The sequence below is a fragment of the Syngnathus scovelli genome, unplaced genomic scaffold (assembly GCF_024217435.2).
Source record: "Syngnathus scovelli strain Florida unplaced genomic scaffold, RoL_Ssco_1.2 HiC_scaffold_435, whole genome shotgun sequence".
In the NCBI taxonomy this organism is placed as follows: domain Eukaryota; kingdom Metazoa; phylum Chordata; class Actinopteri; order Syngnathiformes; family Syngnathidae; genus Syngnathus; species Syngnathus scovelli.
The window spans coordinates 15,001-26,347 of NW_026061534.1; positions in this window are offsets into that span (position 1 = coordinate 15,001).

Genomic DNA, 11,347 nt, shown 5'->3' on the forward strand with positions numbered 1-11,347 from the left:
CCGCCACCAGCCGACCGCCACCAGCCGACCGCCAGCAGCCGACCGCCACAAGGCGACAGCCACCATCCCCAAGCGCCACCCCCGACCGCCACCCCCCGACCGCCACCAGCCGACCGCCACCAGCCGACCGCCACAAGGCGACAGCCACCATCCCCAAGCGCCACCCCCGACCGCCACCCCCCGACCGCCACCAGCCGACCGCCACCAGCCGACCGCCACAAGGCGACAGCCACCATCCCCAAGCGCCACCCCCGACCGCCACCAGCCGACCGCCACCAGCCGACCGCCACCAGCCGACCGCCACAAGGCGACAGCCACCATCCCCAAGCGCCACCCCCGACCGCCACCCCCCGACCGCCACCAGCCGACCGCCACCAGCCGACCGCCACAAGGCGACAGCCACCATCCCCAAGCGCCACCCCCGACCGCCACCAGCCGACCGCCACCAGCCGACCGCCACAAGGCGACAGCCACCATCCCCAAGCGCCACCCCCGACCGCCACCAGCCGACCGCCACCAGCCGACCGCCACCAGCCGACCGCCACAAGGCGACAGCCACCATCCCCAAGCGCCACCCCCGACCGCCACCCCCCGACCGCCACCAGCCGACCGCCACCAGCCGACCGCCACAAGGCGACAGCCACCATCCCCAAGCGCCACCCCCGACCGCCACCCCCCCGACCGCCACCAGCCGACCGCCACCAGCCGACCGCCACAAGGCGACAGCCACCATCCCCAAGCGCCATCCCCGACCGCCACAAGGCGACCGCCACCAGCCGACCGCCACCAGCCGACAGCCACCATCCCCAAGCGCCATCCCCAAGCGCCACCAGCCGACCGCCACCAGCCGACAGCCACCATCCCCAAGCGCCATCCCCAAGCGCCACCCCCGACCGCCACCAGCCGACCGCCACCAGCCGACCGCCACCGGCCGACCGCCACCGGCCGTTCGCGGTGTGCGCCGCCGTTCCCCAAGCACCCTCCGGGACGAAGCCGGAGCCAGAGAATAGCAGCGGCCGTGCGTAAAAGCTGCGGCCGGGCCTCGCGGAGGGTCCCCGGGCAGCGAGCTGCCGAGCCCCGGCCTCCAGCTTCCACCAGGTAATAGGACCGGGCGCGCGCAAAAGCTGCGGCCGGGCCTGGCGGAAGGTCCTCGGGCATCCAGCGAGATCACACGGCCCCCACCGGAGGCGGCTAGCGCCTCCGTAGAGTAGTGCCGGCCCGCGGAAGCGGCCGCCCGTCAGCCTGCGTTGCCGCTGGTCGAAAAATGCACAAAGTGCCAAACCCCATTCATTTACAACGGCGTGTCCGCCAGAGGGCGCACTTCCCCCGGCGGACCAGCCGGCGGCTCCTCCGTGAAAGCCTATCCGCCTGGCGGTGGCTCCGGGCCGGCCTGGATTCCGGACCGCCACCGCTCACTCGCGGGACCCTAATCGGCCCGCGGACCAGCCGGCGGGACCTCCGTGAAAGCCTATCCGCCTGGCGGTGCCTCCTGGCCGGCCTGGATTCCGGACCGCCACCGCTCACTCGCGCGGACCCTAATCGGCCCGCGGACCAGCCGGCGGATCCTCCGTGAAAGCCTATCCGCCTTCGCCGGTTCCCCGGCCGGCCACGGGTGGCGAGAATCCGGCCTCCTCGCCCGGAGCGCGCTTCGACTTGGGCGAAAAATGCACCAAGTGCCAAACCCCATTCATTTACAACGGCGTGTCCGCCAGAGGGCGCACTTCCTCCGGCCGGCGGGGCTCGTTAGAGAGCGCGTCCGCCTTGGCCGGTTCCCCGGCCGGCCACGGGTGGCGAGAATCCGGCCTCCTCGCCCGGAGCGCGCTTCGACTTGGGCGAAAAATGCACTAAGTGCCAAACCCCATTCATTTACAACGGCGTGTCCGCCAGAGGGCGCACTTCCTCCGGCCGGCGGGGCTCGTTAGAGAGCGCGTCCGCTTTCGCCGGTTCCCCGGTCGGCCGCGAACGGCGAAAAGCCGGCCTCTTCCCCCGGAGCCCGGTGGGCGAATTTTTTTTTTTTTTTTTTTTTTTTTTTTCAAAGTGCCAACGGCTCTCGCGCCGCGCTGCGTCCGCCTTCGCCGGTTCCCCGGTCGGCCCGAACGAGCGAAAATTCGGCCTCTTGCCCCGGAGCCCGGTCGGCGAATTATTTATTTATTTATTTATTTATTTATTTATTTTTCCAAAGTGCCAACGGCTCTCGCGCCGCGATGCGTCCGCCTTCGCCGGTTCCCCGGTCGGCCACGAACGGCCAAAAATCGGCCTCTCCCCCCGGAGCCCGGTCGGCGAATTATTATTTATTTATTTATTTATTTATTTATTTTTCCAAAGTGCCAACGGCTCTCGCGCCGCGATGCGTCCGCCTTCGCCGGTTCCCCGGTCGGCCACGAAGTATTGCGCATGATTATACGCGATGTTAATATTTATTTAATTATTAAATAAATACATACATGTGTTTATTAATGATATACGCGATGTTAATATTTATTTAATTATTACCTATATTATGAATAAACTAACGGTGATTTTACACGATTTGACTACATACGTGACCGTGATATAGTGCCGAGGGCTCCCGCGCCGTCACGCGTCCGCCTTGGCACGGGTCGCCCGCGGCAGCGAGCGTTCGGCTCGCGGGGGTCCGCGGGGTGTTATTAGGGAGTGCGGCAGCCGTGCCGAGGCTCCGGCCGGCCGCCGGAAGTCCCGCGGGGGAGCGTCGGAGCTCCGCGAGGCCGGCCGGGGAGCCTCTTAGTCATCGCCCGCGCTCGCGGTGGTCCCGGTCGCTTAAAGTGCCACGGGAGGCGTAGCGATGCGAGTGAGTGTGCGCAAAGTGCGAGAGGCGGTGCATTTACGCGCCGTGTCCGCGAGAGGGAGGCAATTCCCCGTTGCGACCTCCGGGAGATCAGCGGGCCGCCGAAAAGGCTCGGCCGGGGTGCCTGGAGCCTCCTCGGGCGTCGAGTTAGGAGGGGGGCGCGCGGAGAACCGGCTGGATGTCCCCTGGAAGCTCAGCGGGCCGTGGGAAAGGCTTGGCCGGGGTGCCGGAAGCCTCGGCCGGCTTAAAAGTGAGGAGGAAAGCGCGCGGAGAACCGGCCGGAGGTCCCCTGGAAGCTCAGCGGGCCGTGGAGAAAGCTTAGCCGGGGTGCCTGGAGCCTCGGCCGGCTTAAAATGTGAGGAGGAAAGCGCGCGGAGAACCGGCCGGAGGTCCCCTGGAAGCTCAGCGGGACGTGGGAAACGCTTGGCCGGGGTGCCGGAAGCCTCGGCCGGCTTAAAAGTGAGGAGGAAAGCGCGCGGAGAACCGGCCGGAGGTCCCCTGGAAGCTCAGCGGGCCGTGGGAAACGCTTGGCCGGGGTGCCGGGAGCCTCGGCCGGCTTAAAACGTGAGGAGGAAAGCACCGGGAGAACCGGCTGGAGGTCTTCTGGAAGCTCAGCGGGCCGCCGAAAACGCGTAGCCGAGGTGCCGGGAGCCTCCTCGGGCGTCAAAAGTGAGGAGCGACGCACCCCCGAGAACCGCCCGGGTCCTCCAGCCACCGTTGAAAAAGACGTCGAGTCAGGCTACCTTAAGAGAGTCACAGTTACTCCCGCCGTTTACCCGCGCGGAGCGTCATCGCCTCCGCGAACCGTCAAAAATAAATAAATACATAAATAAATGTCAAGTGAGCCTACCTTAAGAGAGTCGTAGTTACTCCCGCCGTTTGGCCGCTCAAAGTGTCATCGGAAGCGGACCCACGCAAGTAAGTGTGCGCAAAGTGCGAGAGGTGGTGTTTTTACTCGCCGCGTCCGCCAGAGGGAGGCAATTCCCCGCCGCGGCGGCACCGGCAGCTTCCGAGCGTCTCCCCGAGCGCTCGGAAGTCCGTGCGGGGGGGAGATGAGAGCCGTGCGAGGTACCAGGTGGAGCCGGACGGCGCGGTGCTTCCAAGCAGCCGATCCGCTGGGCTTGGAGCTATTTTCGGCCACTTGGCGCGCGAGCACGGCCTCCCGGGTGGTGCCGGGGGGTGGTGCGTGAGCGCGCCGGCCGCTGGAAGTCCCGCGGAGGAGCGCCGGAGCTCCGCGAGGCCGGCCGGGGAGCCTCTTAGTCGTCACCCGGGGCCGCCGGAGCACCGGGGGGTGGTGCGCGAGCGCGCCGGCCGCCGGAGGTCCCGCGGAGGAGCGTCGGAGCTCCGCGAGGCCGGGGAGCCTCTCGGTAATCACCCGGGGCCGGCGGAGCGTTATTCGGCCGCTCTGCGCGCGCGCGCACGGCCTCCCGGCGGTGCCGGGGGGTGGTGCGCGAGCGCGCCGGCCGCCGGAGGTCCCGCGGAGGAGCGTCGGAGCTCCGCGAGGCCGGGGAGCCTCTCGGTAATCACCCGGGGCCGGCGGAGCGTTATTCGGCCGCTCTGCGCGCGCGCGCACGGCCTCCCGGCGCCTCCGCGAACCGCCAAAATAAATGTCAAGTGAGCCTACCTTAAGAGAGTCACAGTTACTCCCGCCGTTTACCCGCGCGGAGCGTCATCGCCTCCGCGAACCGTCAAAAATAAATAAGTACATAAATGAATAAATGTCAAGTGAGCCTACCTTAAGAGAGTCACAGTTACTCCCGCCGTTTACCCGCGCGGAGCGTCATCGCCTCCGCGAACCGTCAAAAATAAATAAATACATAAGTAAATAGATGTCAAGTGAGCCTACCTTAAGAGAGTCACAGTTACTCCCGCCGTTTACCCGCGCGGAGCGTCATCGCCTCCGCGAACCGTCAAAAATAAATAAATACATGAATAAATAGTCAAGTGAGCATACCTTAGGAGAGTCGCAGTTACTCCCGCCGTTTACCCGCGCGGAGCGTCATCGCCTCCGCGAACCGTCAAAAATAAATAAATACATGAATAAATAAATGTCAAGTGAGCCTACCTTAAGAGAGTCACAGTTACTCCCGCCGTTTACCCGCGCAAAGTGCGAGAGGCGGTGTATTTACTCGCCGTGTCCGCGAGAGGGAGGTAACTCCCCGTTGCGACCTCCGGGAGAGCAACGGGCCGCCGAAAACGCTCAGCCGAGGTGCTGGAAGCCTCGGCCGGCTCGCAAAGCGAGGCGCGAGGCACCGGGAGAACCGGCTGGAGGTCCCCTGGAAGCTCAGCGGGCCGTGGGAAACGCTCAGCCGAGGTGCTGGAAGCCTCGGCCGGCTCACAAAGCGAGGCGCGAGGCACCGGGAGAACCGGCTGGAGGTCCCCTGGAAGCTCAGCGGGCCGTGGGAAACGCTTGGCCGGGGTGCCTGGAGCCTCGGCCGGCTTAAAAGTGAGGAGGAAGCGCGCGGAGAACCGGCTGGAGGTCCCCTGGAAGCTCAGCGGGGTGTGGGAAAAAGCTTAGCCGGGGTGCCGGAAGCCTCGGCCGGCTTAAAACGTGAGGAGGAAAGCACCGGGAGAACCGGCTGGAGGTCTTCTGGAAGCTCAGCGGGCCGTGGAGAAAGCTTAGCCGGGGTGCCGGAAGCCTCGGCCGGCTTAAAATGTGAGGAGGAAACCGGCTGGACGTCTTCTGGAAGATCAGCGGGCCGTGGAAAATGCTAAGCCGAGGTGCTGGTTGTCGAATAAGGCTCCGCCATCTCGTAGAAGGTGCTAATAAAGTTCATATCCGCTCGGCTGGAGGTAATTGGCCAGCGGACCGGCCGGCGGGACCTCCGTGACCGCCTATCCGCCTGGCGGTGCCTCCTGGCCGGCGTGCATTCCGGGCCGCGACCGCTCACTTACGGGACCCTGATTGGCCCGCGGACCGGCCGGCGGGACCTCCGTGACCGCCTATCCGCCTGGCGGTGCCTGCTGGCCGGCGTGCATTCCGGGCCGCGACCGCTCACTTACGGGACCCTGATTGGCCCGCGGACCGGCCGGCGGGACCTCCGTGACAGCCTACCCGCCTGGCGGTGGCTGCTGGCCGGCGCGGATTCCGGGCCGCGACCGCTAACTTACGGGACCCTAATTGGCCCGCGGACCAGCTGGCGGGACCTCCGTGACAGCCTACCCGCCTGGCGGTGCCTCCTGGCCGGCGTGGATTCCGGGCCGCGACCGCTAACTTACGGGACCCTAAACGGCCCGCGGACCAGCTGGCGGGACCTCCGTGACCGCCCATCCGCCTGCCGGTGCCTCCTGGCCGGCGTGGATTCCGGGCCGCGACCGCTAACTTACGGGACCATAAATGGCCCGCGGACCAGCTGGCGGGACCTCCGTGACCGCCTATCCGCCTGGCGGTGCCTCCTGGCCGGCCTGGATTCCGGGCCGCGACCGCTCACCTACGGGACCCTAAATGGCCCGCGGACCAGCCGGCGGGACCTCCGTGACAGCCTATCCGCCTCCCGGTGGCTGCTGGCCGGCGCGGATTCCGGGCCGCGACCGCTAACTTACGGGACCCCAATTGGCCCGCGGACCAGCCGGCGGGACCCCCCGTGACCGCCTATCCGCCTTGGCCGGTTCCCCGGCCGGCCACGGATGGCGAGAATCCGGCCTCCTCGCCCGGAGCGCTCGTCGGCTTCGGCGAAAAATGCACTAAGTGCCAAACCCCATTCATTTACAATAGCGTGTCCGCCAGAGGGCGCAGTTCCCCCCGCGGACCGGCCGGCGGGACCTCCGTGACCGCCTATCCGCCTGGTGGTGGCTGCGGGCCGGCGCGAATTCCGGGCCGCGACCGCTAACTTACGGGACCCCGATTGGCCCGCGGACCAGCCGGCGGGACCTCCGTGACCGCCTATCCGCCTGCGCTGGTTCCCCCGGCCGGCGCGAATTCCGGGCCGCGGACCGCTAACTTACGGGACCCCCGATTGGCCCGCGGACCAGCCGGCGGGACCTCCGTGACCGCCTATCCGCCTGCGCTGGTTCCCCGGCCGGCGCGAATTCCGGGCCGCGACCGCTAACTTACGGGACCCCGATTGGCCCGCGGACCAGCCGGCGGGACCTCCGTGACCGCCTATGCGCCTGCGCTGGTTCCCCGGCCGGCGCGAATTCCGGGCCGCGACCGCTAATTTACGGGACCCCAATTGGCCCGCGGACCAGCCGGCGGGACCTCCGTGACCGCCTATCCGCCTTCGCTGGTTCCCCGGTCGGCGTGTATTCCGGGCCGCGGCCGCTCACTTACGGGACCAAAATTGGCCCGCGGACCAGCCGGCGGGACCTCCGTGACCGCCTATCCGCCTGCGCTGGTTCCCCGGCCGGCGTGGATTCCGGACCGCGACCGCTAAATTACGGGACCCAAATTGGCCCGCGGACCAGCCGGCGGGACATCCGTGACCGCCTATCCGCCTTCGCTGGTTCCCCGGTCGGCCACAGATGACGAATATTCGGCCTCTCGCTCTGGAAGTCCTGCCGACTTAGCCGAAAATTTTCTAAGTGCCATCGGCTCTCGCTCGGAAAAGTGTCCGCCTCGTCTGGTTCCCCAGCTCGGCCTCAGAATTCGAAAATTCGGCCTCTCTGAGGTACCAGGGGTAGGCTTTATGTACTTGGTCCCCCCAGTTAGTGTACTCATCACTTTACCCCCCTTTCGCAAAATATAGTCGGCACGTATGTGCAGAACTGTTTATTTTCATTTTAAAAATTTTCTAAGTGCCAGCGGAAGCTGTCACACGAACTGTCCGAGCTACCACGGTGCCCATCCCGGGCAGTGACGGCAAAAGGCCGATGTGTGTTTGATGGAAGTCTGAATAATTTCTAAGTGCCAACGGCTCAACCGCCGTAAAGTGTCCGCCTCGGCTGGTTCTCCCGGTCGGCCCGAACGAGCGAAAATTCGGCCTCTTCCCCTGGAGGTCCGGAACATTTTGGCGAATATTTTCAAAGTGCCAACGGCTGTTGCGCCGTAAAGTGTCCGCCTCGGCTGGTTCTCCCGGTCGGCCCGAACGAGCGAAAATTCGGCCTCTTCCCCTGGAGGTCCGGAACATTTTGGCGAATATTTTCAAAGTGCCAACGGCTGTTGCGCCGTAAAGTGTCCGACCCGGCCGGTTCCTCCGGTCGGCCCGAACGAGCGAAAATTCGGCCTCTTCCCCTGGAGGTCCGGAACATTTTGGCGAATATTTTCAAAGTGCCAACGGCTGTTGCGCCGTAACGTGTCCGACCCGGCCGGTTCCTCCGGTCGGCCCGAACGAGCGAAAATTCGGCCTCTTCCCCTGGAGGTCCGGAACATTTTGGCGAATATTTTCAAAGTGCCAACGGCTGTTGCGCCGTAACGTGTCCGACCCGGCCGGTTCCTCCGGTCGGCCCGAACGAGCGAAAATTCGGCCTCTTCCCCTGGAGGTCCGGAACATTTTGGCGAATATTTTCAAAGTGCCAACGGCTGTTGCGCCGTAACGTGTCCGACCCGGCCGGTTCCTCCGGTCGGCCCGAACGAGCGAAAATTCGGCCTCTTCCCCTGGAGGTCCGGACGACTTTGGCGAATATTTTCTAAGTGCGAACGGCTGTTGCGCCGTAACGTGTCCGACCCGGCCGGTTCCTCCGGTCGGCCCGAACGAGCGAAAATTCGGCCTCTTCCCCTGGAGGTCCGGACGACTTTGACGAATATTTTCTAAGTGCCAACGGCTGTTCCGCCGTAACGTGTCCGACCCGGCCGGTTCCTCCGGTCGGCCTGAACAAGTGAAAATTCGGCCTCTTCCCCTGGAGGTCCGGAACATTTTGGCGAATATTTTCTAAGTGCCATCGGCTCTTCCGCCGTAAGGTGTCCGACCCGGCCGGTTCCTCCGGTCGGCCTGAACGAGCGAAAATTCGGCCTCTTCCCCTGGAGGTCCTGTCAAGTTTAACGAATATTTTCTAAGTGCCATCGGCTCTTCCGCCGTAATGTGTCCGACTCGGCCGGTTCCTCCGGTCGGCCTGAACGAGCGAAAATTCGGCCTCTTCCCCTGGAGGTCCTGTCAAGTTTAACGAATATTTTCTAAGTGCCATCGGCTCTTCCGCCGTAAGGTGTCCGACTCGGCCGGTTCCTCCGGTCGGCCTGAACGAGCGAAAATTCGGCCTCTTCCCCTGGAGGTCCTGTCAAGTTTAACGAATATTTTCTAAGTGCCATCGGCTCTTCCGCCGTAAGGTGTCCGACTCGGCCGGTTCCTCCGGTCGGCCTGAACAAGCGAAAATTCGGCCTCTTCCCCTGGAGGTCCGTTCAAGTTTAACGAATATTTTCTAAGTGCCATCGGCTCTTCCGCCGTAAGGTGTCCGACTCGGCTGGTTCCCGATGTCGGCCAGAACAAGTGGAAACTCGGCCTCTTCCCCTGGAGGTCAGTTGAAGTTTAACGAATATTTTCAAAGTGCCAACGGCTGCTCCGCCGTAAAGCGTCCGACTCGGCTGGTTCCCGATGTCGGCCAGAACAAGTGAAAATTCGGCCTCTTCCCCTGGAGGTCCGTTCAAGATTAACGAATATTTTCTAAGTGCCAACGGCTGCTCCGCCGTAAAGCGTCCGACTCGGCTGGTTCCCGATGTCGGCCAGAACAAGTGAAAATTCGGCCTCTTCCCCTGGAGGTCCGTTCAAGATTAACGAATATTTTCTAAGTGCCAACGGCTCTTGCGCCGAAAAGCGTCCGCCTCGGCTGGTTCCCGATGTCGGCCAGAACAAGTGAAAATTCGGCCTCTTCCCCTGGAGGTCCGTTCAAGATTAACGAATATTTTCTAAGTGCCAACGGCTCTTGCGCCGAAAAGCGTCCGCCTCGGCTGGTTCCCGCGGTCGGACACAAAATGTGTCAATTCGGCCTCTCTGAGGTACCAGGGGAGGGCTTTATGTACTTGGTCCCCCCACTTAGTGTACTCATCACTTTACCCCCCTTTCGCAAAATATAGTCGGCACGTATGTGCAGAACTGTTTATTTTCATTTTAAAAATTGTCTAAGTGCCAGCGGAAGCTGTCACACGAACTGTCCGAGCTACCACGGTGCCCATCCCGGGCAGTGACGGCAAAAGGCCGATGTGTGTTTGATGGAAGTCTGAATAATTTCTAAGTGCCAACGGCTCAACCGCCGTAAAGTGTCCGCCTCGGCCGGTTCTCCCGGTCGGCCCGAACGAGCGAAAATTCGGCCTCTTTCCCTGGAGGTCCGGAACATTTTGGCGAATATTTTCTAAGTGCCAACGGGTGCTCCGCCGTAAAGTGTCCGCCTCGGCTGGTTCCCCCGGTCGGCCAGAACAAGTGAAAATTCGGCCTCTTCCCCTGGAGGTCCGGAACATTTTGGCGAATATTTCCTAAGTGCCAACGGCTGTTCCGCCGTAAAGAGTCCGACTCGGCTGGTTCCCGATGTCGGCCAGAACAAGTGAAAAATCGGCCTCTTCCCCTGGAAGTCCGGCCGAGTTAAGGCAAATATTTCCTAAGTGCCAACGGCTGTTCCGCCGTAAAGGGTCCGACTCGGCTGGTTCCCGATGTCGGCCAGAACAAGTGAAAAATCGGCCTCTTCCCCTGGAAGTCCGGCCGAGTTAAGGCAAATATTTCCTAAGTGCCAACGGCTGCTCCGCCGTAAAGCGTCCGACTCGGCTGGTTCCCGATGTCGGCCAGAATAAGTGGAAATTCGGCCTCTTCCCCTGGAGGTCCGTTCAAGATTAACGAATATTTTCTAAGTGCCAACGGCTGCTCCGCCGAAAAGCGTCCGACTCGGCTGGTTCCCGATGTCGGCCAGAACAAGTGAAAATTCGGCCTCTTCCCCTGGAGGTCAGTTGAAGTTTAACGAATATTTTCTAAGTGCCAACGGCTGTTCCGCCGTAAAGAGTCCGACTCGGCTGGTTCCCGATGTCGGCCAGAACAAGTGAAAATTCGGCCTCTTCCCCTGGAGGTCAGTTGAAGTTTAACGAATATTTTCTAAGTGCCAACGGCTGTTCCGCCGTAAAGAGTCCGACTCGGCTGGTTCCCGATGTCGGCCAGAACAAGTGAAAATTCGGCCTCTTCCCCTGGAAGTCCGGCCGAGTTAAGGCAAATATTTCCCAAGTGCCAACGGCTGTTCCGCCGTAAAGGGTCCGACTCGGCTGGTTCCCGATGTCGGCCAGAACAAGTGAAAAATCGGCCTCTTCCCCTGGAAGTCCGGCCAAGTTCGGCGAATATTTCCTAAGTGCCAACGGCTGTTCCGCCGTAAAGAGTCCGACTCGGCTGGTTCCCGATGTCGGCCAGAACAAGTGAAAATTCGGCCTCTTCCCCTGGAAGTCCGGCCGAGTTAAGGCAAATATTTCCTAAGTGCCAACGGCTGTTCCGCCGTAAAGAGTCCGACTCGGCTGGTTCCCGATGTCGGCCAGAACAAGTGAAAAATCGGCCTCTTCCCCTGGAAGTCCGGCCAAGTTCGGCGAATATTTCCTAAGTGCCAACGGCTGTTCCGCCGTAAAGAGTCCGACTCGGCTGGTTCCCGATGTCGGCCAGAACAAGTGAAAATCCGGCCTCTTCCCCTGGAAGTCCGGCCGAGTTA